The following is a 26,552-nucleotide window of genomic DNA, read 5'->3' as shown; positions in this document are numbered from 1 at the left end:
TCAGCAAGGGAGAAAGCACAGAAGCTGGAAGGGCTGCCGAAGCCCGCTGGCCTGAGCCGTGCGGCGCCCACATGTGCTAAGTCAGGGCTTGTACGCCCAGTGCCGTGTGCCCAGAGGAGCCACATGGGGTTACCCACAGTGCACAGATTTGAGTCGGCTGGGTAGGGTTGAAATCTCAACCCACTGCCCAATCTGTACGGTGCATGCAAGTTTCTCATCCTCTCTGAGCACGAGCTTATTCACCTAAAAATGGGGATAATGTTGTCTGTCTTATAGGATTAGAGAGAGCCTACAGCTAGGAAATACCTGTAAACAGCCCAGTGCGGTGCCTGGTAACCAGCAGCTGTCCCAGAAATAATATGGCTCTCCCCCGAGCCTTTACTAGTTGACTTGGCTTACATGTTAATACACAGAAAAATACCACGTATGTCCCAATACTTTTTTCTGTAAAATTATCCTCATAAAAGAACATGTTTGTCTTATATTTGAATCTATATCATTATATTATGAGCCCCTCTTTCAAATACTTTAATTTGGGTGACAGAGCACTCTTTGGAGAAGACACAACTATCTCAGACTCAACCAATGTCAATTTTAGACTTTCAGATGCTCACAGAGGTCAGAATTAGTTTAAAATCGAGGGAAAAGAAACTTACCGGTGAATTTCTCACTCACTCTTGCGGGGAATGAGCTCGCAACGTAAGGGCTGGGTTTCCTGGTGGCAGAGCAGTGTGGGGGCCACAGCAGGGACTCTGGAACATTCCAGCTGTGGTGGAACCCTGGCTCTGCCTGGCACGGGCTGTGTGACAGAGCAGGATACGTGAACTCGCTGGGCCTTAGCTCCCTTAGCAAAATCAGGTAGAAGGAAACCTTCTCACAAGGTTGCTCTGAGGGGTAAATGAATTAATCCATGCAAAGCACCCGGGAGAGTGTTTGGCACGTGGTAAATGCATACGTAAACATGAGACATTCTCAATGATAGGATGAAGGAGTTGGAGAATTGTGTGAACGGGTCCCTGTGGCCTTGGACAAAAGACCTAGAGGCAGCACTATTACATGGATATAAAAATCGCTGTCTCTCAGGAGGGAAATGAACGTGAGAAACCCTGAAAACCTGACTTGGATGATGTAAAATGTGGCTGAGGTTGAAAAAATTTGCTTATGGAAGTGGGAAAATTCATAGCACATTTAAATTTTAAATGGGATTTCAAATGTGTGTGAATTAAATTAATACAGCAGATATTAGAGAGAGACATGGCTATTTCATGTTTATTGCTAGATTATCTGTATACTGTATACTATTTAGCATACAAAACATATGCTTTCATATGTATATTTATGTTGGCAAAAAACCTCTCTGTAGAAGATCTTGCTTATGCATGGAGCTTGTATTCCACTATGTATGGTAAAAGAAAAATGTCCTTACTCCATTTCTAATCAGCACAGAAATACAAACCGAAATCAAGGAGCATCTTAAACCACATATCCCTGCTCCCTGAAATTCATGCTCTTATGCCCTCATTCCTGAGTTTTGCTTAGATTTCAAACAGAAATAAACAGTATCAAACCAACATAAAATACAATGGGGATGGAAGGAAATGTAGAATATCCTCCTGTGTCTCAAATATATGCAGCCTCCAAAATGGATAAGGGTGTTACCCAACTGCATTTACCAGATACCTTCATTCTGTGTGGGGGATAATAGAATTCAACTAAAACAAGATTTTCTACATTCAAAGAGCACGAACCATAGAAAGTGTTCTGTTTCACAGGGTCTCTCCTCATCTCGGCTTCACTGGAAATGGAGGGTGAACCCGGCCGGGTTTTGCGTGCCAGCTAATTTCTGGGGTTCTCTTGACAGCCATGCGCAGGGACACAGGCAGGCATACGGCTGGAGCACGCACGGTGCTTATGACATATGAAGGGCAAGGAGCAGGGCCACATCAAACACTCAGAGGAGATCACAGCTACACTGTCAACAAAGACACACGTCCGTTCTAACAAAATAAGCCCCTCCATACTGACCTTTTTCCCAGTTCTGTTCATGTGCGATTATAAACTCATACTAAACAAGCATTCTACCGAGAATTAGTCTATACAGGTCTCAAAGTTTAGACATAACATTAAATGCAATTCCTGTTGATATCAGATTGTCCAAATGTGAAAACATTCTGTTCAAGATATTAGAGCAGTTTCTTAATTAATAGATTTCTCAAATCACTGATAACACCAAACTAACACATCAGTAACACATGGCATATTTTACCTCTGTGGAATTTCAATGAAAATTACCTCGGTTTCACACTTAGCGTCTCTTTCTCTCTCAAAAACCAAGAGTCACTGAAATTGGCTCAGGATTGGGGTGGGGCAGGGAGACGCTACTTCTGGCAGATGAGTCATGTGCTCCGGGCTCTGAAAGAGTTGTTTCAAGCCTTTCGAGTCACCTGAAATGTTATGAATCGGTGCTGCCAACAATCAACCTTGTCAGAAGGCACCCGGTATTTGAATGAAGCAGCTCTTTCTCTGGGAAGCTCTCAGCAGGGGGGTATAACTGTCTTAAGATACATTTCTGACCAAGTAGAATATGCAGAGAACCAGCATGAGGTCACATTTAATGGTGTTTAACAGGGGTCTGCTGGGTTGGAAACTGCAAACATCTCTCGGTAGTAGACTGAGCTCAGCCCCCAAAGGCAGGAAAAACAGCCAAAAAACGTTGCAGAATATTCCATCACCTGGTCTGGTGAGAAGAAGAAGAAAAGTAACCCCAGCATCCTCAGGTTTTAGGTAGAGAAGGGAAAGAGATGATCAAACCACTTAAGTTTAAGCTTAGAACACCTGCAAGGTAGTAGGAAGGCTTGCTTCTCATTCCTTCATCATTTAGAAAAAGAGAAAGGGACACTGATCAGACTCAACCCCTTAAAAACAGACTCACTTGTGAAATTTCATAGGCTGATTGAAAAGACAAGCAGCAACATTTAGTATGTGCTACTTCTTTTCTGACATTTAATTCAAACCGTGGCTTATTCAGTGTAATTTAGTGTTACTGTGCCCAGGATTCTTTATCTGTACTTTTTCCAAGTACATTTGTTACCTACCTCCTTGAGTTAAACTTTTCAGGCTCAAGTACCACATCTCCCCTCTGAGGTGATAATAACATTATTTATTGTGTTCTTCAGACGTTTATCAGCATGTTTACAAATATCGGTTCATTTAAAAGCCCTGAGGAAGACACGTCTATCACATTTCCTTATGTGAACCATGACCAGCCTTGACCATAGAAAGTACTCGATAAATGGTTGTTAGCTGAATGACTGTTGCCTAAATAAACTTGTCCTTGATTTTTAACATCTGTGGCTGATCTCATTAAGTTTAACTCTCACCAAAATTTGTAATTTGTAGAAAGTTAAAGTACTGATACCAGGTTACAAAATGGATGAATCTTGAAAACATACTGAGTGAAGCCAGTCTCAAAAGGCGATGTAGTGTATGATTCCGTTTATATAAAATGTCCAGAATAGGAAGTTTTTAGAGACAGAAAGTGTAGTAGTGGTTGCCAGGGGCTGGGGAGATTGAGGGAACATCGGGAGCGACTGCCGACAGGTACAGGGTTTCTTTTTGGGGTAAGTAAGAATATTATAAAATTAGATAGTGGTGATAAATATACTAAGAACCATTGAATTGTACACTTTAAATGGGTGGATTTTATGTATGTTAAAAACAAACAAACAAACAAACAAACAAACAAACAAACTCTAATAAGACAGATGCTGACCTGTGGGTTCCTTAACACTGTATCTGTTCCTCACTAAGGCACTGGAGATGGACCGAACTGAAGTATTACCTTCTCAAATTTTAAACAGGCAAAGTCAAGATCCATGGAAACCATCTAGGTAACCAAGTCACCTGCTCTTAGAGCAGTTAGCCTAAACGCACCATTTTAAATGCTTGGCAAGTAGAAAGTTCTTAGAAAGGTCAGCCCTTGACTCCAACTCCCTGGCCCCTTTTCTAAGCTGGCTAGTGCTTGGGCAAAATTAGAGAAAATTATTAAGCTATTTTAAAATAAGAATAGTAAGCATCTGTCTAGGAAGATTTATGAAGACACATTTTTAGTGGAAAACTTATAAGCAAAAAAAAAAAATCTAAGCTTTCCTGCTGTTTTTTATTTTTCTGTCCCCTCTTCCCATATACCCTCACAAACACTGGGGCCCAGCAAAAAGAATGACACTTGGTTTCCTTATTTCAAGGAGCAGAGGGTCAATATAAGCAAGTCCATTATATAGATAAAGACATAAAAATTCAGGGAAATAAAACCAGCCAGTCCTCAAGGTCATAACTAAGACAGACAGCTTATATACTCCTAGAGCTCACATATTCTTCTACCTTTTGTCCCCCAAGAAAGAACTAAACTGCATTTTACGTTTGAGATCACCTTGTTATGGTCTCTGGCCTCACTTCCTCTTTGGTAGGTCCCTGCTTCCTCAGGCCAAGGCAGATGGATGCTCAACATCAGGGACAAAATGCAGAGTGTGGAAGGCTGGCCAGGCCCCACGGGACACTGTGTCCATCCTCCCGCCTTCCACCTGGCCTCACCTTTCTCCAGGGATCAGACCCCACCCCTGGCAACCTGGAGCTGACTCCCCTTCCAGGCCCTGAGCCCCTGGACTGTTGCCTTTAAGGACGGGAGGAAATCTGACTTCCAGCAGCAGTAAACTGAGCTCTTCACAACTTGTCTCCATGTAGACCTCTTTCTCTATAAGAAGAGGAAGAGTCAGCACGTTCCTGAATCAGTTCAGCCAAGATCACATGTGTCCACGAGTATTTCCTGACCTCACGCAGTCCCTAGACACCTGCCTGGGATCCGGAGCTGAGAGAAGCCACCAGAGGATGCACCCCACCCATCCCGATGGCTCACCCACTGCCCTTCTCAACTACTGGCAGCTCCCGTTTATTTCACTACGTCATTTGCTGTGTGTAACATGTCTGCATGTCATTGGCTTTAGGTGGATTCTTTAAGTCCACCAACAAATTTGAGAGGGAAGCATAGTTATTATTCTCAGTTTATATGTAAATGCACACAGCAAAGCTAAATAACTCACCCAAGGCTACACAGCTAGGATGTGGGCGTGCTGTGATGAGGTTCAGGGCCGTGAAGCCAGCATCCTTAATCCCAGAAGAGGAGCCTCTGATCCTGATGGGCAGCAGGAAGTGACCTACCAGGAAAACCTGCTGCTTTCCCGCTAGAATGGAGGCTCCCTCTCTCCCTAGGAATTACCCCCACAGCTGTCCTGGGGGAGTGGTTTAGTTCCCAAGGAGCTGGAAAAGGCTTGGCTGGGAGAGAGTTGGCTCAGCAAGTCTCAGTGTCCACACGGTGCGTGTGGACATTTCTTTTCCAAGTGAGAGGGGCGTACAGCTCACACCAAACAACACACCAGCAGAATCGAGTCTCCAAGGATGGCCAAGCCCAGGGCTTAGAGACAATGAGGGTGGACGGTGGGTGCTCAGCTTTGCAGGAACCCAGGAGAGAGCAGCTCCAGGACCAATGAAAGAGTCTCCACCCTCTAAGGGTGAAGACAGATGATATACACGTGAAACAATGGTCACGCAAAATGAGACTTGATGTCATTTGAATGTTTCTTACATGTCTCTTCTGTACTAGACTTTGGTAGTTGGGGACTTTGTGCACATTGCTTCTTTATCTGCCCTAATCACAGAGAGAAAACAGTTTCACACTGTTGGAGGGCACCCGGGAACACTGGGGGAAGACGAGGGGTCTCGGGGTCGGTCATCATTAGAACTATGGGGTTCCAAATGAGCCACCCCCAGATGCGCCTCTGGCATGCTTTTTTGCAATAAGGGGCTCAAGGGAAACTTCTGCCCGCCTCTTAGCTCCCCATAGAAACGTGAATTAGGGGCCTTGCCTATGATAAGAGATATCAGAGGTAATCTTTTTTGACCTATTTATAGGGCAGGACAAACAAACTTCTATTTACTAAGCATCTGCTCTTAATATCCTGCAAGGACCCTTTGGAGCCCCTAAGGCACCTCTGCGCATCCCTAGCTCAGGACCCCTCACAGGCCCAAGCTCCCCTCCCATCTCCAACCGGCTCGGATGTGCGGGCTTCCCATACATATGTATGCATTACATTTGGTTATTTTCTCTTGCTACTCTGCTTCATGTCTATTTGATTATTATACCAGCCTGAAGGACCTTGGGAGTAGAGGAAAGTCTGTTCCTCCCCCACAAGACACAAGCGCAACTTCGGCCACTGTTTCTTCAGAACATGTTACTCGGCTTACATCTGAACATCCGATAGTGTAGAGGAGCGATCACCGAGGTCCGTACCGCTCTCCCAAGGGCCAAGAGCACAAAGCCAGCACATTTTGAGCGAGAGCCAGGGGAAGTCTCACAGAGACCAGAGCAGCTGCCCACCGGTTCTCCAAAGGCAGGAACGCAGTTTCCTTGTTGTGATACAGTTTTCAAGTTGTGAACACACAAGGCTCGTTTTCCCAGGCACACCTTCTGCATCAGCCCAACACAGTCCTGCAGCACTAAATTCCAAGGTGCGTGTTAGTTCACTGGTTTAGGTGTTATTACGGAAAGTATTTTAAAATATAAATGTTTCTGTGGGAGAGAAACTATTTTAACCCTGCATTTTTTACACAGGGGTAACGTATAGACCCGTTTTAAAGGGAAAAAAATTTCTTGTCAGAGTCATACCTCCTTAGACCTCATTTTGCATAATAGGGACTTAAGGAGATAAAATCATATTTTATTGCTATATCTTTCAGTTGCAAGTTATTGCTGCAAATGAGGCATTTTTCCTTAATAATTGGCAAAATGCTATTGAAAAGATTACTGTAATATAAATAGCTTTTTTAAAAAAAATGTATCCATCTGAAGATTTAGAAACCCTTGTTTGAGAAACACAGCTTTAATTTATTAAACAACCTCTACCCAACTAATATACAACCCAGCACAGGGCTTTGCACAGGGATGTTCAATAAACCTTTTTTGAGCAAATGAATTCTACATGATTCATCATACAGAGGCAGGGACTGGGTCGAGTCCAAAGTGTAAGCACTGCTGGTGTAAGCAGGCCCAGGCAAGCACCAAGCTATGACTCCAGTCAGTTGGGTTTAAGAAAGAACCACAAGAGAACATCAAATAAGAATTTGATCAGGCAACTAAGTCACTAACTCTGCCCCTGGTTACCACCAGGAAACCAGTTGATGAAGACTAACAAATCCCTTCCTCATCCCGCACAGCACATGCCACGCCCTGCCTAGCCTAGTATAATTATTTTTTCACATCTCTATCACAGTACCCGGGTGGCGTCAGAGAGAAGGACCAGAGGCAAGCCTGGTCCCAGGGAGACATGACAGGAGCTGAAGTCAGCCGGTTGCGGATCCTACCATTCGCTACTGTGTCCCTGGACGCATTTCTTACATTCCAGATTTCAGCCTTCTCATTAGTGAATCAGAACAAATAGCCATCTGGCAGTGTTGCTGGAGGGGGCACATGTTAAGACTGCCTGTGAAAGCTCCCGGCAGGTCATCGGTGGTGTGGTTAAGGAAGCTCATTCCCTAACCGGAGCAGGAGGAAAAATCCGGGACATGAAGAAGGCTCGAGGTCAGGAATAAACAGGCTGGTCTTTGGGGTGCGCTTGGGAGCAGCCTGGAAGTGAGCAAGGGAGAGGTGGAGCCGCCTTCTAGATGGAGGCGGCGTGTTGATATCATGGCTGAGTGAAAGACAGAGGAAGAGGACGTACCACGTGTTCATGGAAGTTCCAGGCAGAATTTAAAGTCATTCCATTGGCTCAGGAAAACTAGAAGATCCTGTTTTTGACAAGTCCCACCATCCCAAGAGAAGACGTGTTGGTGAGCTAAGAGGAGCCTGGACTAAGGAAAGTGGGCAATGGTAGGTACGGCGCCTTTTTGCTACTGGCAACGTGGACTAAGACTGGGCCGATGAGGTAGTTCCTGAAAGACTCCAGCATTTGCATTACCCTTTGGTTAGACTTCTGAAATATTTTCTTCATCCATCATTAGGGATTCATTGAACCGAGGGTAGAGCCAGCCTCGGGACACTGTCATTCAATCCTTCAGGTCACTCCAGCTCACCCCAAACTTAATTTCAGGCTATGGTAAAACCAGAATAAAAAGAAATCAGCATACGCTACAATTATAACTATGTTATTATTATAAGTATGCACGCAGACAGGGGTCTAGAAAAGCTTGGAAAAGCAAAATACAGTCAATGCGCATTAAGTGGTAGAACTGAGAATTTTCCCTTTTGAAATTCTTTTTTAAAATTGTTCTGATCTTATTAGTGCAAGACATAAAAGCTGGGAAGGGAAAAAAGATCAAGTCAGGAACAGCCTCATCTCATCCTTGCCACTTAGCCCACGACAGGAGAACTGGGACTGAGACCACTGCTGAAATCACCCACTACCTCACGCCTGGCTGCCGACCCATTCAGAGCGGGCCAAACCAGACACAGCTGCAGCCCGTCCGGCCCAGCGCTTCAGGGACTGAGAGGCCCAAGACTTACTGTCTCTTGGCCAAAAAGAAAAAAAAGAAAAAAAAGAAAAAAAAATGAGTGCAAATTTCACCCCCCCACAGCACCCTTTAATGTACTATACTGATCTCACACTAGACCCAAAAATTTTTAGGCTTCTCATTAGTGAATTGGAACAAATAGCCATCTGGCGGCGTTGCTGGAGGGGCGCATGTTGAGACTGCCTGGTTTCAGGCTATACAACCGGATGCCAACAAATACCTAAGTCAGCGTTTCCTCTCTCACCGGTCTGAGATTTTAGTAGTTCCATAGCCACACAGAGACACACAGGCAGAGCCACTTCCCTGATAAGGAACTACACTGTCCCTGGTGTAGGAAGGAGACGAGGATGAGAACCTATGCAACCTGGCTCTTACCTTAAGACAGACTTCAGATGTAACCAATCGCTTTACATTTCTTCCACAGGCAGTGACCTACACCCAAGGTTTTGTTACACAAACCATAGTGGATGTTGGACTAGACAGTAATTGGGGGATTGGATGATCTCAAGCATGACTCTCGGAATATGTAGTCTTTACCAATACATGACTCAACCCACACCTACAATAGATAACCCCAAGGGCAAGATAACTGCACCTGGTCAATGGATGCAAGTTCAATAGTCCCAAGGTTAATCTGCCTCTGCTTCCTTCTAAAAAGCTCTTCCATAGCCCTTACCTTTGCCTCCTCCTATCCCAATACCTTGTCCATACCTGTTTCAACATTTATGCTGCAGTATTGCATTTGCTTATACACCTGTCTCCCTGCCCGACTGTGAGTTCCTTAAGGGAAGAAACTCGATCTTCCTTACCTGTGTGCACCCAACTCAAGCACAGAGCCTGGCCAAAGGGAGATACTCAATTTGCCCTGTTTCCCTTGGGGCGTCCTGGTTTAAATGGTCGCCCCCGTGTAATTATGAACGCCCCTCTGGGTGCCCAGAGTGTACTGGTGTATACAATAAATCCTATGACCAGCCTGTCAATCAACAGGAGATGAATGCTGGCTATTGGTTTTATGAAATTTGTTTGCTCATTTTCCCATCATTTGCTGTGGTTATTATAGGTGGTAGATAGGTGGGTGGATAGATGGGTAGGAGAGGAAGAGACAGCCTGACGCTGAGAAGCAGGTAACCATAAATTAGTTAAGAATTTGAAAGCATGGTGGTAGCTTTGTTTTATCACAGCAGAACTTCCCTTCTGATTACCTAGTCAGTCATTTGATAACGGTGAAGGGACTGCGCTTTTCCTGAGCACACCGGCAGGGCCGGGGCGCTGGGGGCGGTTAGCAGTGGCTGCAGGGTGCTGGTGGCGCTGGGGAAAGCCACGCCGGCTTCGCATCCACACCAGGACTGCTGAGCAGCGACGGCATCGGCACGTGTTCACTGCTCCAACCTGGACGTCCCTGCCCCATGGCCCAGCATCCCGCCTGTGATGCCACCCCGCTCAGCAGGTGCCCCCTAAAAATGGAGAAACCCCTGAACTTTTCTTACAGTCCTCAAAAATGGACGAGCAGCAACCAGAGAAGGCGAGGATGGCACTGGAACCCGTGAATGGACTCGGCATCTCGGGTTCTGGTTTGTACAGCAGCAAGCAGTGCGTGAATACAGTTACCAGGAGCACCGATAAAATCAGGATTATCCAAGCGTACGCCACACTGGTCCCGGGGCCTTCCCTTTTTACAGCCCGGTAAGGACGGAACCACAAGTCTCCGCGGGGCCTGCCCCACAAGCAACTGCCACAGACGGAGCCGCATGAAGGCCAGGGAGCAGGGGAGTGCTCCACCTGTCTGGCCCGTTTCCTCTGGCAACAGAGACACTCCTCCTTAGATTTAAGGACCCAGAGGGACTTCCCAACTCTCACTGCTCATTAAGCCTGTTTGATTTTAAAGGAGAAGATTAAATACACAGCCCACAGCCAAGATTCCAGATGTTAAGCAAGCCTTCCTTTGTGGTTGGGGTCCCCTGCTAAGTAGTACTTCTAATTAACATCTAACGCTGGGCTCCGAGGGGCTGTCAGAGGCGGGAGGCGAGGCTGGACGGGCCCTGGCCCCAGGCCCAGCTCTGCTGTGTGCCTCAGGTCCGCGCCCCTCATTCGGCTTCTCTGGGTCTTGGTGTCTTCATTTTTCCCTCCCAGGAGGAGACTGTGGAGCAGACCTCCTCCCCTCCTGAGCAGGCTGTCAAAGGCGGAGGTGACTCATCTAGGAGTTCTTCAGAGGACGTCTAAAAGCCTCCAGAGCTGCCCTGTCCAGTGTGCGACCACTTACCACGTGCAGCTATTTAAACCTAGCGAATGAAACTTTAAATTCAGTCCTTTGGTTACACTAGCCACAGTCCAAGGGCTCAGTGACCACACGTGGCTAGTGGCTGGCTACCACACTGGCCACGTCAGGTCAGAGAACACTCCCATCGTCCGGAAGGGTCTACCAGACAGCGCTGCTCTCACGCCTCTCTTACGTTTCTTTCTTTCTTTTGAAGATTTTATTTATTTTTAGAGAGAGGGGAAGAGAGGGAGAAAGACAAGGAGAGAAAGAGCAATGTGTGGTTGTCTCTTGCACGCCCCCAACTGGGGACCTGGCCCACACCCCAGGCTTGTGCTTTGACCTGGAATCTAATCAAGACCTTTGGTTTGTAGGACAATGCCCAACCCACGGAGCCCCACCAGCCATGGCACCTCTCTTGGGGTTCTCTCCATAAAAGAACGGGAAGGAGCGTACCAACCCTGTCAGATGCTCGGGAAGGCAACGGCCCATGTGCGTTTTAATGCCTGCAAAGAGAGAAGCTCTTTACCGACACAGTAGGGCCACGACTAGGCTCTCTTCCAGCTTCTTCAAAGAAAGAGACAGTTTTTCTTCCCAACAAATGAGACAGACGCTGGCACGTGAGAAGCTTTTCTCCCACAGCCCCCTGCCTGTTAGACTCAGATCACCCTTTCTGATCTAATCTATTATTTACACAGTCCTACTTTTAAGAAAATGCATTTTCAAATATTCTCTCAACAAGAGTGTTAGGTCTGTGCAAATCCAGAGACCAGGGAGACCCAGTCACTTCCTTCCGCCTGCCTGACAGGCCTTCCCATACAGCACCAAGAAATGGCCAACTTGAACCACTTAACAAAACAAAAGGACACACTCTTTCCCAGGGGCCCAGTGTTAAAAGCATTCCAAAAGAAAATGGCCCCAAACAGAAGCGCCTCCCCTCCAATCTGTCCCTCCTCGGCCAAGGATTTATTGGCTGTAGCCATAAATCAATTGCCAAGAGAAAGTAAAACCACGGCCTCAATGTAAATACTTGTTGGTAACAATCCTTCAGTGTGACACTTCGGATTTCAAGTGGCTGGGTGGCCCTCCCAACGCCTCATTAAATGGCAACTTTATAGCATTACGAGGAAAAGGCTCTGGGATTTTCTGCGCAAATGTATAAATCGATCTTTTTAAAGACAAACAATAGAACAATTCACAAAATGTGTATGATTGGGGAATTGGGGAGGAGGGGCGAGCAAACTGAGGAAGGAGAAACTGAGAAGCTGGGAGAGGTTGGTCTCGAGTCTTTCCTGGCCTCAGGGTATCTTGACTCTGGACATTTCCATTCTGCCCAATATTTGTTTACCTATCATCAAATGGGACCATGCTTCAAATGGAGCCAGCATGTGTGTGTGTGTGTGTGTGTGTGTGTGAGAGAGAGAGAGAGAGAGAGAATATCTCAGACTAACAGTGTTTTTGTTCCTCCTCCTATCCTTCAGGATACCATAAAGGTTTCCAAGAGGCAGACAATTACAGTCAGTCAAGCTCAGTGGCTGATTTTATGTTAAGAAAAGCTGTATCAAAGCTAGTTATTGATTACCCTCTTGTACAAGTCACGATAGCAATGCCTGGAAACACACTCCTCCTTCACTCCCCCAAGTAATGCAACATGACTTGCAGAGCGTAAGCCAGCAAATTAACAGTTAAGCCCGTAAGGAAACTACATCCCCGCAAATCCTAGTATTTGGTCTTGACCAACCCAGCGCCATTTTCTTGTTCAGGAAACTTTTCCGTGAGCGTTCTCTGCTCCATGCAAATCCCACTGCTGTAAATGGACCGAGACAGCGGCCCTCCTGGGCCCAGGCTTGGGACACAGGCTTGCTTCCGGCTGCTGCGCCCTCGAACACCAGGGTCTGAGGTTACTCCCACTCTCACTGGCCTTCAGCAAAGCAGCGTTTCAAAGCTATGTGTGGTCCCCAGTAGGCCAATCAATTTTATTTTTCCTTTAGGAAAAGCTTTTTTAAAACCCCACAAAAAAAAAAAAAAAAAAAACCAACAAAAAACAAACAACTGACGGTTGAAACCAGAGAGAAAGTTCTGGAATACAGCGTACAGCGACCCTCTGCGTTAGTGCCAGTGGCCACCTCAGCTCTGTCTCCCAACGGGCAGTTCTGTATAGCGCCACTTATTTTGTCCGATTCTTATAGAAAATCAGCCCTATTGTTCCAAAAGAACAATGAGCAACTGATAACTAGCTCAGTGAGACAAAAGAAGAAGAACGCAGGTCTCAGGAACGGTCCCTTTCTGCGGTTAAGACGGTTCCTATTGGAAAAGCTGCCATCTTGGTAGCCTTCCCTCATCCTCAAGTCTGCCGCTTCTCCACCTCAAAAAAGCAAAATGCAACAGAATCGAGCGTGTGGATTAGTGAGAACTGCTCGCAGGCTCACAACGTGGTCCCTCCACCAACACCCTCAGTCCCTCCTACAAAGAGCATGTCCCCAGGGCACCAAGTGCACTGCGAGCATTTTTGAGGCAAGAGTCATTTTCCTAATACAATTCCCACTCTGTCACTGCCTCCTCATTCAGCCCATGTGTGTGTGTGAGTCAGAGAGACTGAGAGAGTGAGAGAGTGAGAGAGTGAGAGAGAGAGAGAGAGAGAGAGCGAGCGCGCGTGCTGCCTCAGACTATTCAGAGCCTACCAAGTTCATATTTAAAACATCTACTCTTCCATGGGCTTGTGGAATTTCCAGAACTTATCAGAGAGGTCAATATACAGAAATCCAAAGAACGAACGAACTCAGCTATGTCAAACTAAGAACTCAGGCACAGAAACGATATGCCCATCCAAGCTTTCCCAAGGCAACAGCCTACCATGAAGTCTTGCACCCAGCAGGTATCCAAGAGGCTTTGACAGAATCTAATTGATGCAGGAGTACCTCTGGGCTCGTGTGGGAGTCACTTGGCCCTAACTCAAGAACTGAATTCCACCCCAGGCACGAGGGCCAGGGATGTGGCAAAGGTCCCAGGACGTGGCAGGGAGCCCACGCCTCACAGCATCCTTCACAGAAGCAGCTTCCTGCAGGGAGGCTGCTGGTCCCCCGCCAACCCACAGTTCTCAGAAGGCTGGAAGGGCAGAGGGAGGAATTCTCCCGCTGGCAGACCCTCAACACCAGAGCGAGTGGGGAGGGAGGGAGTCCGGGCAAGCCCGGAGGAAGAGGGAGAGGCAGGGAAGGAAGAGGCCCGCTGGAGGCACGTCAACAAGGTGGCGCATGCAGGTCAAACCCGAGCGAATCTTTGAGTCACTACCAGTCTCAGAGCGGCGCCCTTTGCACAAACGTGTCGTTAATTGCTTCAGATGTATATGGATGCATTCTTTCTGTATGCTCTTCAAACTATACGAACTTTAATCTCCTCCTGAATTCTGCTCTCCTCCCCTCCCTCAAAAAAACCAGTTTTCTGTTTTTCCCCTAGACCTTTTCTGGATGCAGCATTTACATACTGTTACATTCCCACAGGAAGCAAGTACGTATCACTTCACTTAAATGGCCACATAGTGTACTTACCATTCTACCCTGTGCTGGAGAAAAAGAAATTTCCCTTTACCAAGACTGTTCTGTCTTCACAGAGAGATCCACTTCTTTGAAACTGCTACACGGTATTCTACAATGTGGATTTACCACATTTTATTTATTCATTCTTCTACTGATGCTTAATTTTGGTTTTTCCTCCCTTTCAGATTTGGAATAAATACACGTTCAGATGCAAGGATTTCACTGGAACTCAATTCTAGAAGTAAAATTGGGTAAAAAAATATGTACAATGTGAATGGACACTGACAAAGCACCTGTGACGAGTTTGACTCCCACGGACAGTATGTGAAGAGAGCAAACACCCTTCTCCAAGGTTTCAGCTACCAGTGGTCAACCACCATTAGAAAACATTAAGTGGAAAATTCCAGAAACAATTCATTCGTTTTATTTTATTTTTATTTTTAGTGCTTACTCGAGGACATGTTTATTGATTTTAGGAAAAGAGGAAGGGAAGGAGAAAGAGAGGGAGAAACACTGATGTGAGAGGAAAACATCAACTGCCTCCCATATGGGCCCCGACCGGGATCAAACCTACCAACTTTCGGTGCACCGCACAATGCTCCAACCACGTGAGCCGCCCAGCCAGAACCAATCCGTAAGTTTTAAACTCCACGTCGCCCTGAGTAACATGGTGCAGTCTCACACCGTCCAGCTTCGCTCCCCACCCCCCTCCAATCCCTCCCAGGGCGTGAATCGCCCCTTTGCCCTGTGTCTTCACACTGTATAGGCTACCTGCCCATCAGTCACTTGGTAGCTAACTGGATTAGCAGACTGACTGTTGTGGTATTGCAGTGTTTGTGTTCAAGTAACCCTTATTTTACTCACTAATGACACCAAAATGCAAGAGTAGTGATGCTAAGTGATTCAGATATGCCAGAGAGAAGCCTTGAAGTGCTTCCTATAAGTGAAAACGTATGAATGTATACGGGAAAAGAAACCATGCATGGGGTTTGGTACTCTCCACAGATTCAGGCTTCCCCTGGGGGTCTTGGAAAATATCTCCCGCAGATGAGGGGAGACTCCTGTACTCATTTCCCCAAGTCTATCCACACTTGATTCTACCACCCTTTTAATTCTTGCTGAAGTCTAACCTTAAACCTGATATTTTCCAGACAGGACGGTAGACAGTCGTGCGCGTGCGTGCGTGCGTGTGTCTCCCACTGCTTTAATGTGCACTTCGTCGATTAACTGAGAGATCAAGCACTTTGTCTTAGCATTATTCGCCATTTGCATTTTCTCTTTGAGTATATTCTGCTCATTTGTCTTCTGGGTCATTTGCTTTTTTTCCTCATTATATATATATATATATATAGTTTTTAACGTGTTCTACTAATCCATTGTTCTATTGGTCTTAGTCATTTCTCTCATGTCTTTTTAAGATGTTGCCTGTGGCATTTCCTCACAAACAAAGTAATTCCCCATGAACAATACGGTAGGTTCCAAATTGTTCTTTTCAGCCACAGCATCCTTTCTGGGACCCAGTAAGAGACAGAAATAGCAGAGCTGCTCTGGCTGAGGCTGAACCGGCCTCCTACGGGGTCCCTGCTCCCCAACCTGAGTCTGAGGGGTTCCTCGGAGCTTCTAAGAGCAGAGTTTGCAAGCACAGTGGTTCAGTCCCCGCCCCCTTCATGTAGCAGATGAAGAAACGCGGGATGGCAGCCACCAGAGGGGCGAGCTCAAGGCCTCCTGACAGAAACAAGACTGGCACGAAGGTCTTCGCTCAGTTTCTGGGAACCCAGCACGGTATTTAAATTACAGAGGGGAGGTTAATTCCATTTGGATCTGACAACCAATCTCAGCTGTCTGGCACCGGATTCACGGACTTTTCTCCCATCAAAGAAAGAGTGATATGCTAATAAAATAAACTAAGGAACAATTTCACTCAAAAACTCATGGGAAAAAACCCCTTTATCATTGCGTTCTAGTTATTTGTTACTGTGTTACCTTCCCGCCTCTTCCCCCTAAAATGTAAGCTAAATGCCAGCAGGGAGCCCTTGCCCTCCTCTCTGGGGTCCCTAAGGGCCAGAGCTGCACCTGTCCAGTCACAGGCTCAGTAAACACTGACCTCCCCAACCATTCACTATGTGTAAAACCAACCAGAAAGTGACCCAAATGGCACTTTTAAAGAATTTCAACTGCATCTGTCAGTTCTGTCAGAAGAGCTCTCCATTAGTGGGCGCCCAAGAAAGGAGGGTGCAGGGAGCGACGTCTGGATAATCCAAATGGGATCACCGAGAGCGACACCACTGAACGCATATGACCACCCGCTTCCCTCCTCTTCACAGAATTCTTTGGGCTCCTGGGTGTCATGTCTGTGTTTCCCAGGACATCTGGCACTTGAAGGCCCCTTTGCAAAAAACCTCACCTGAGAAGGAAGCTGCTTGAGGCAGCAGTGTTCCCCTCTGAGGTCTTTTCTGTCACCTGCCGTAGTGCTGACCACCCCACGGGAGCCTCAGGAGGTTAAGTACTGCGGGACCCCGAGCCTCAGGTCCCTGCTCTGTAAAGGGGGCATAGTAGGAGGCCCTGCACCTCCTAGGTTTTTGAGAGGCTTGGTGTCAGTGCATGTATGTTCCTTAAGTGATGCTACACACACGGAATCAATGGCGTTCGCTTCATCGGTTCATGTGATACACAGAGCCGTCAATGTTTACGATGGGCCTTGCATGCTCACAACAAGGGGACGGAGTCAAACTTAACATCGTTTAATGTGAGGCAATGGGAGATGACTCCGCGTTATTAACCATACATTCCCGAGCGAACGGCACAAATTGACAGGGCAAGTCCAACGTGTGTAGATGTAGGGCTTAGAACTCCTGGGCCACGGAGGGAAGGGCTGACGGTGGGAGAGCCTTCCGTTCAGTTACACGCTGTCCTGCTGCTGAGAGGTCCCGGGCCCAAACCACAGCCAGGCGGCCGCCTCTCCATCCCTGTGCCTGAGGTTACGTGAGCTCCTGTTTACTTCGCTTGGCTGCAGGGACATTTACAGCCTCCATCTGCTCCCCAGGCAAATCACAAAGAATGTCTTCTGGCCCAGGCCGCCTGCCAGGGAACAATAACCATTTCACACACTGGTATTTAGTTACAGGCCTACGGACGCCCAATAGCCAATCAAAACAGGATTCCTGCAGATTGGATTCTGATCTCTCTACAGGAGGACAGTGCCTAAAGCCCCTCTGGAAAGGCCAAAAAGAGCAAACATTCTGTTCATAGAGTTTTGGACATGTCTGCTTCCTATCTGTGCTCAGAGATGGTAGCTGAAGCCGTGCTGGGAGGCCCTGGAACACGGGGAAACAGGAAATTCGTGTTTCTTGGATTGGACGCATCCTAAAAGATGAAAATACAAATAGCAATATCTGTCTTTAAATTGGCCAAAGCAGGAAAAGTCTTCTGGATTTGACGATAAAGCATAAACCAAAGCGCCCACCATTACTCTGGCCTTGGAAAGTCAGGCGTCACTGGAGAAACTGGGAGTGGTTTCCTTAGAACTGACCTCAAATGGGGTCGAACCAGTCCTGGGGATTTGTCACCCACAGATCAGTCTGGTCACTGAAGGTACTTTTCTTTTGATCTCAGCGGGGGTGGGGGAGTGGGGATGATTTCCTTTATTTGACAAAGATACTGAAGATAAAGGGAAATGCTAAGCAGAAAAACATTTTAAAACTGGCTTTGAAAAAACAAATCTCTCATCCATACGATGAATGCTGCAGAGGGGAGAAGAAAAGGGAAGGAGAGACAACTGAAATGCAGGCACGAAACATCAACAAGTCAACAAGCGAAGTGTGCCTCTTGCCAGAACTGATGTGACCATTCTTAAGAAGACTGCATGCTCTGCGTCTCCTGCTAAGAAGAGACCTAGAAGGAAGCTTTCAGAAATATCTAGGGTTGCTCTTTATCCAGCCTTTGTTCACTAAAAAAAAAAAAAAATAGAGTGTAGTTCAACTTGTTGGGTCACACTTGAGGAGAAATTTCAATTCTGGATACCTCCCTGAGTACACCAGCACCCACAGGACCAGAACCCACCCGTGGGCGGCCTCGCCCAGTGAATGATCTCGTCAGAGCCACAGCCAGCTCCTGGCCCTTCGTCACTGCGCAGCACCACGCCTGTGCAGTTGCAGGCAGCCAGCAGTGTCATGTGCAGTCACAGGTATTTAGATACAGGGTTCGCCATTTCTACCACATTCTAAAATAAGCGGAGGCCACTCAACCACTACAGGCCCCGAAACCTTGCATCAAACTGTATCACACAGGGTCTCAAGATTGCCTATGTTCTCTGAGGTGAAGAGAGAATGAAAAACAGTGCTTTGTGGCAAAACCCTGGGAAGCTAGGATGGTTGATGAGGACACTGAGAAGGGATGGAGCTAGCTGTTTCGGGCCAAAAAAATTAAAAAGAAGAAAAGTCAATGGGGAGGCATGGGTCCCAGAGGCTTCCTGGGCACCTGGACTGTGACACGGTTTGCTTCTGATCAGCCCTGAGCAGCCCGCGTGTGTGTGGTTCTGGGGTGCTTGCTGGGCTCATAAAGCACATAGTATTTTCTCCCCATCTCAGAATGCAAAGTGCAAACCACTTCAAATCTCTGGACTCTAGTTTAATCATCTATTAGGACACAGAGCCAGAGGCGTAGTTAACAACCTCATTAACGAAAAGGGGACTTTCAGCAAAGTTTGTAAAGCAGCTTCCGTGAAACAACTTTCTTTCTGACCTACGATGCTAGACATGATCTTATCGGAAATGATGATTACAAAGCACACAGCACAGCATTTTAAAACAAGTCATGAAAGAGAAAAGGTTGACTTTCTGGCAAAACACTAATAAGTCTAAACTATTAAGAATCCTATGCTTCCCATCAGAAAAATTTCAAATTACCCGACATTAAAACATGCAGTAATGATATTTCATAACAATAGATGTTTATTGAAAGCTTAAATTAGCAGGCGCATACACAATTCTATGAAGCCTTGCAACTCTCCATGAATAGATATTAGTATTACCTCTATTTTTAAAAAATCTGAGGCACAGAGAGAGTCTAGGGTCATGGAGATGTGATAATATAGGAAAATCTGGTCAGTCTGGCATCAGAACCCAATGTCTGCATATAAATTGACATTTCGTAAGAATTGAATTTGAGGCCATACCTGGTCACGGCCCAGAACTGGTGGCTAACACTGTCTGTTTGTATTTTTATGTTCCTTGGCACAAAGCCCAACTCCAGAGGCAATGCCTGGTGCATTTCATTACCCTCAGGACACTTTGTGTAATTGTGGATGACAATGTAACTCAAAAGTTTATAATCAAAACAGTAGTGAAAACCTGCAGTCAGTCTTTTACATTTAATTATCAAGACAAAACTCCGAACAGTCAGAATGAATAGATGTTGCAAGATTGCTGGGAATCAAAATCCAAATTCAAAGATCAATACTATCCCTTCACAATAGCAGTAACCAAATAGAGAATAGCATTGTAAGAAAAAAAAAAATTGGCTTCCTTAGGAACCCAAACTATAAAGTATGTAGGCAAAAGTCTAAAACAACATTAATAAGATATTATAAAACTACCATCAAAGGATACAAAAGACTTGGAACAATGGAGTGATAAACCTTGTTTATGAAAAGGGAAAGACAACATTTTAAAGATGTCAGCATTTCCCAATTCATCAACAAATGGAGTGAAATTTCAAAAAGATCTCTGCAAGAATTTTGGGAAACTTGAACAATGGTTTAATAGTTATTCTTAGCCCTGGATTCTCCCAATAAGTAAGACAACTTTGAATACCAAGTACAAAGAGGATGGGCACGCCTTATCAGGTATCAAACCACATTGGGAAACTACAGGGAGGGAGACAATGTGATATTGATGTGGGACCAGAATAATGATCGGAATGGAATCGAGAGGCCTGAAACCGACCCACACGTTTTCAGGGACTGTGTATGACACATGCAGAGCAGAGGAAGCTACTCGCTGTGCCAGTTTTGTGATCCATTTGACATTTATCCTCAACCCACTTTAATCTGGTTTTCTCTTTAGAATGTGGTAAAGGTCAAATTACATGTTTTTCACATAAATGCAAAAACACACCTCATATGAACAATTCCCAGAAGAAAAATATAGGATAGAGTATTTTCTTAAGACAAAACAGGGACTTAAAATAAATGACTCCATTAACTTTTTTTACACTCCACAATTTTTTTTCAAAAACAAAAAATGTAGAGTATGAAAAGCAGGATGCAATATATCATCTATGTCAATTAAAACATACAAAGATGCACATGTCTACCTACAAATAAATGACAGTATTTCAACACTTAACACAGTCTGGATGGGTATGCACTAAACTGGAGCGAGATGGGGGAGGGGCTGAAGGGAACTATAGTTATGACGTATTTTTTTGTTTAAACAAAACCTTAAAGGAAAATATGGCAAAATACTAGTGGCTGTTAATTTTAAGTGGCAGGAATATGGATGTTTGTCAGATTGTATTTTCTGTATCTTTTAAGTTTTTAAAGAAAGAATTCTCAAAATTCAAGTATTAAATCTAGAATTTTTTCATTAAATTTCCTTATCAACCTAGAGTACTTTCTTGTTAGTTACAATCTTATTTACTTCAAAACATAGAATAAAACAGGAAAGATAAATAAATACAGTTATCGATCCCAATGGTGATGGTTAATTTTATGTGTCAAGTTGGCTAGTCTCTGGTGCCCAAATATTTTGTGAACACCAATCTAGATGTTGCTGTAAGGGTGTAATATTTTTTAGCAGTGATTAACACATTAAAGACTTTTGTGAAGATTAACTCTCCATAATGTGGGTGTGCCTCATCCAATCAGTTGAGAGCCAGAAGAGAAAAGAGATTGAGGTTTCCTAAGGCAGGAATTGTCCTCAAGGTGGCCACCTAGGAACCCTATCTGGTTTCCAGCCTGCTGGCTTTCCCTACAGATTTCAGACTTTCTACCCAACTACAGTGTGAGCCACTTTCTTAAAATAAATTTCCCCACCTGCATCTACACATACATTTCCTCTCCATTCTGTTTCTCTGGAGAACCCTGACTGATACCCATGTTGCAAGTTTTGGGGCAGCCATGGTTTCTCAACAGATAAAACGGCCCGTAATTTTTGCAATATTTGAAAGGAAAGCAAAGCCTGCTTTGGGGAGGGGATCGTCAGCGATAGGCCTGTTAACGTAACGCGCTGAGATTAAACACATCTTGTGCTTATTTTCTAGGAAAAAACGTATCTCCTGAGAAGATCAAGTTCTTCAGTCAGCGCCTTCTTGTTGGAGATATGTTCTGTTCAGAGCGGAAATTTCCCTGTTGGCCTGTGATTACTTGCTGGCCAGATGCGCTGTGGGGAGGACACAGGCCCGCACTCCCACGTGGAGGATGAAGAAGGGCCGGAGAAGTGAGCGTTGGCCTTCCTGTGCCTGTGATTTTTCCTGAGGGAAACTCGCCTTGTTTGCTTCACCAAAACCACAAGTTGACAGGCTGCCCGGGATTGATTGCGCTCCACAGGCTCCTGCTCCCCCGGCGGACCCTCTGCGCTGCTGCTCAGGCTGTTATCAACAGGGTCAAGGGCGCCGCTTTGCACAAGAGCCCTCTCTGCTCTCCGCCTGCGCGTGACACTTCCAAGCGCCCTGTGTGTCCGGATGTAAGGACCCCTATGTGTAAGTTGGGGCCCCTCCTCTCAGTTTAGATCCCTTCTCGTTGTAGAGAAAATATATTGGAGTCACTTTAATATTTTGCATTTCCGTTCATTTTAGTTTTGGTTTGACATTTGCAAACCAGAAAGTTCAAGAAAGAAACAAGAATGGAGTTATTGGAGCAATGATTTAAGGCGACAGCCACATACACTGTAGAAATTCTTTCTGGCATCAGTTTGTGTTTTCTAGAGAGTTAGAGATGGACAAAGGACATCTTAGCTGGATCATAAGGTGACCTCAAATATAAGTGACCTCAAATATAAGTGACCCCCTACTGTCCCAATCAGGAGAGAGCTAAAAAACTGGGGGAGGAAGGAGAATTTGGCTGGATACATATACATGATGGAAATGAAAGAATCTGTATCCTGAGATGTAAACAGTCTAAGATATTAAAAACATAACATATAAAATATTTACCTTAAGCTATTTAAGACATTAATATAGCAATATACATGCTTGTATGTGCATAAATATTATATATACACACATATTTTAAGCATCATATAAGTAAATGCTAATTTTAAGATATTTTTTGCTTCTCCCCACCCCTGATTTAGGAAAATGGTTATTCAAAGTCTTCACTAGCCATGGCACTTTTCACCCATTCCTGTGATTGCAGCTACTTTGAGTTTTCCAGAACATATCCTCGTCACATCTACTTAAGTTATTTGGATAACAATCTTAACTTGTTCCATTTTTAAATAATCTTTAAAAGTCTTGTTTATAAAGAAACCCAACACTTGTCACTATGAGGTCAGTTGCCCAGGAATATTACTAGATGTTTTTTAACCTTTTTTTTTTTCAGTATGATTTCCTCAGTTGACCTCCAAACGCATCCAAAACCAGCACTAAGGTCCTTTCAGGCTAATGTGTGTTCCCTAAATAATATTTGGATGTTCAAAATAAAACAACTGTAAGATCCTCTCACAACATGAGAGGTAAACACCTAAATAAAAGGCGATTTGCTCGTTTCTGATAACGTTTTGGGGGTCAGGGGAGGGCCAGGCCTTATATTCAAGCCACGAGGTAAACTCTCTAACTTCATTTCCCACATTTCCTCCCATCTGCCTTCCCTGCCCCCGCCCCCACCCCTACAAGCCAGCTGTGGCACCGCAATAGACTCCTAAGTGGACTTTCTCAGGGTAGAGTGGGGAGCCGGGGGAATCCAACACGTTGGGTCCAGAGGACCCAGGAACAGGTGCCTCTGCCACAGGACCGATGGCTGCTGCCAGACGAGCCGGCTGGGGGGCGCCGCTGGCTTTCTGTCTTCCTTCCTCCTTCTTTTTAAAAAGGATTTACGCCGCCTTGGCCGGGTAGCTCTGTTGGCTGGAGCATTGTTCTGTACACCAAAAGGCTGCAGGTTCAGTTCCCTGTCAGGGCACATGCCTGAGTTGTGGGTTCAATACCCCAGCGGCCCCCCACCCTCCCCCTTTCGGGGCTCATTTAAGAGGCAACTGATTGATGTCCCCCCTTCCCCTTGGTCTAAAAATCAATAAAAACATATCCTCAGGTGAGGATTAGCGATAGTAATAATTTACGACGCTGTGCTCCTGTTACGGTGGCAGGAGAGCATCTGTGACAGGCAGAGTGCCCCCCACCCCACCGCCGCCACCCCAGCCCACCTCCAGGAGGGGTGAGACTCCCCCTCTCTCTGCCCAGGACTCCCAGCTCAGCTCCAGCACTGCTAGAGGGCGCTGCCAGCAGCCTGGGCGCCGCGCGGAGAGACGGAGGCTTTTCTGAGATGTTCTGCAGAAAAACTTTGCCTGCACCCCTGCTGATGACCTCTTCCAGGGACTGGAGTGGGAAGGATGAATGGAGGAAGTTGTGAGAGGTGTTCACTGCAGCCAGAGGGGAGGGGGATGATGGTGAATACACCATCAACAGTGGGATACGATTATAGTAAGAAATACATATTTGGTCTCGGCCCACTGCTCCTGGCCCAGAGCTCCTAAAACCCTAGTAATTCCTCATAGAAGAGTCACAAGGCATCTTTCCTTATAGTGTATATTGGGCTGGCCAAAAAGTCTGTTACATTTTTTCCGTTAGAGTACCCGCTGAGTTGTCTTTAACACATTTGAAACAATTTTGTTAGATTGTATTGTGACAGCTCTAGTATTAGTGTGCATTTTTTAAAAAACTTAGCAGAATTGTTGAATTTTTGTGCAGCTATTTTAATACTGAATGATGGCAGAATATATACAACATTTTCGGCGTACTACACTTTATGATTTGAAGAAAAGGTAAAAACATAACTGAAATGCAAAAAATGTGTGCAGTGTATGGAGAAGCTGTTGTGACTGGTCAAACATGTCAAAAGTGGTTTGCGAAGTTTCTTGGTACTACTGATATTTTGGCCAAATAATTATTTGCTGTGGGGCTGTCTCATGCATTGGAAGGTGTTCAGCAACACCCCTGGCCTCTGCCCACTAGAAACCAATAGAAGGAGAGAGCTGACACACTCAAAATATCCAAATCAGTAAAGTTACTGGTGAAAAAGAAAAATGTGTTTCTTATGGGAAAAAAACGTAAATGAACTTCTTGGCCAACCCAGTAATATTTAGTTCCAGAAATAGCTACAGAGTAATAAAGGTGAAATGGACATTTTTTGTTATTCATAACAAGCCCCTTTTAATCACATCTGGGTATGACAATATATGGCTTTTTGGAAAGCCCTTAAGGATGGGGGCTGGTTACCAGGGGACCCAGGCAGATTAGAGGCTGAAACTTCCAGTCCTACCCCTCGACCTCCAGAAGGGGAGAGGGGCTGGGAGAGTGAGTCCAGTCACCAAGGGCCAGCGGTTTAATCAACCGCACCTGCGTGATGAAGCCTCCGTTAAACCCCAGAAGGGCGGGGTTCCAGAGCTTCGGGTTGGTGATCTCCTCGAGACGCTGTGCCCTTCTTCCCACACCCTGCCCCGTGCGTCTGCCAGCTGGCTGGTCCTGAGTTGTGTCCTTTTATTAAACTACCAAGTAAACTGTTTTCCTGAGTTCTGTGAGCTGCTCTAGCAAATTAATTGAACCCGACTAATTAATTCTATTAATTAATAGGAGGGGTCATGGGTGCCCACCCTGCATTTTGCCGTGTATAATGCGTACTTCCTTGACCAAAATTTTGAGAACTAAGGATGCGCATTATGCATGGGTATAATGATTATATACCATGGGTATAGTAATCCCGTGTATAATATGCACAAAAATGTGGGTGTGCGTTATACATGGCAAAATACAGTACTTATAGCCCATTGGTCAGAAGTGGAGGTGACAAGTTGGACTTTTGGTTGGCATCTGAGGTGTGTGTGGGGCTGGGGAGCAGGCAGTTTTGCGGGACTGAGACCTTAGCCTGTGGGATCTGCCCCTCTGTCCAGGCAGACGGTGTCAGAATCGAACTGAACGGAGGGCGCCCAGCTGGTGCCCCAGAATTGTTGGTGTGGGGGGGAACCTCCCCCAATGCACACACTTGGTGACCAGAAGTAAAGTAGTATTTCGAGAGTATTGTGTATAAAGTAAATGAAAACAATACAGTTTTCCTTTACAACAGGCAGAGTGAGTCACGAAGGAGGAAAGCCAAGCGGCAGGAACTGAGGGAATGTTGCTGGAATTCGGCTCATTCAGAAAAGCTACTTCCAGGGCGGCTGACCAAGCCTAGGCTCTCACCAGTAGACTTGAGTGGGTTATGCCCTAAAGTGACACACAGACCCAGCACGTGTGGAAGTTTGAGCACTCTCACGTGCAAGATGGCCATTTGCCTCATTCTCCCTGGGTTTTTCTCCCTTCAGAAGACTGACCTTTAAGCCTCATTTGATGACTGTGGAAACAACTCAGGGAAGCTAGCAGCTGACAAGCACATCCAGAAAGCAGCAGCAGCCAAACCCTGCTTTAAGGGCCCAGGAGCTAAATATCACTGAGGGCTTACGTGCCCAGCACTGAGACTTCATGTGCCATACCTCAGTCCTCACCACCAACCTGTGAGGGAGCGACGCACCTTATCCCCACTTCACAGGTGGGAAAACCAACGCAGAGAAGCCAGCTCACTTTCCGCAGAGCCACTCATAGCAAGAATGTGGACCAGCTGGGTTTGGAACGTCATTACTTCGCTGACAGGGTTTATTTGTGGCGTCAGACAGAACTGAGAATGTGATATACCCCCCTGTCCACTAGCCACGTGACTCTGGGTATGTGACAGCCCTTCTGAGCCTCAGTTTCCAGTTCTACTCAATGGGCATAACACATAGCTGTCTGGGTGTGAGATCCTTTAGTTAAAAGGCCCAGGCACAAAGCCTGACCAATAGCAGGCTCTCTGTAAAGATACTATCTACACTTCTCTTTCCTTTTCTTTCCTGAACCCAAGGCTTACAGGTAAGAGGTCACAATTTATCACCCCCCAGGGCTGACTTCCATATGTAAAAGAATCGGAGGAACACTAATTACTGACATTTACATTATCACATGCAGACCTGGGCCAATCTGCTTTG

The 26,552-nt window shown here is 45.8% G+C and overlaps 1 protein-coding gene across 1 annotated transcript in view; it reads right to left on the bottom strand.

The window, feature by feature from the left end:
• PDZD2 (PDZ domain containing 2) overlaps nucleotides 1-26,552 on the bottom strand; it is a 203,250-nt gene that overhangs the window by 133,089 nt on the left and 43,609 nt on the right. The window lies entirely within an intron of this gene.

This window comes from Pteronotus mesoamericanus, unplaced genomic scaffold (assembly GCF_021234165.1).
Source record: "Pteronotus mesoamericanus isolate MK-2021 breed Mesoamerican mustached bat unplaced genomic scaffold, CSHL_Meso_final contig_75, whole genome shotgun sequence".
In the NCBI taxonomy this organism is placed as follows: Eukaryota; Metazoa; Chordata; class Mammalia; order Chiroptera; family Mormoopidae; genus Pteronotus; species Pteronotus mesoamericanus.
Note: the sequence above shows the minus strand (reverse complement) of the source record. Positions and strands in the feature narration are given on the sequence as shown.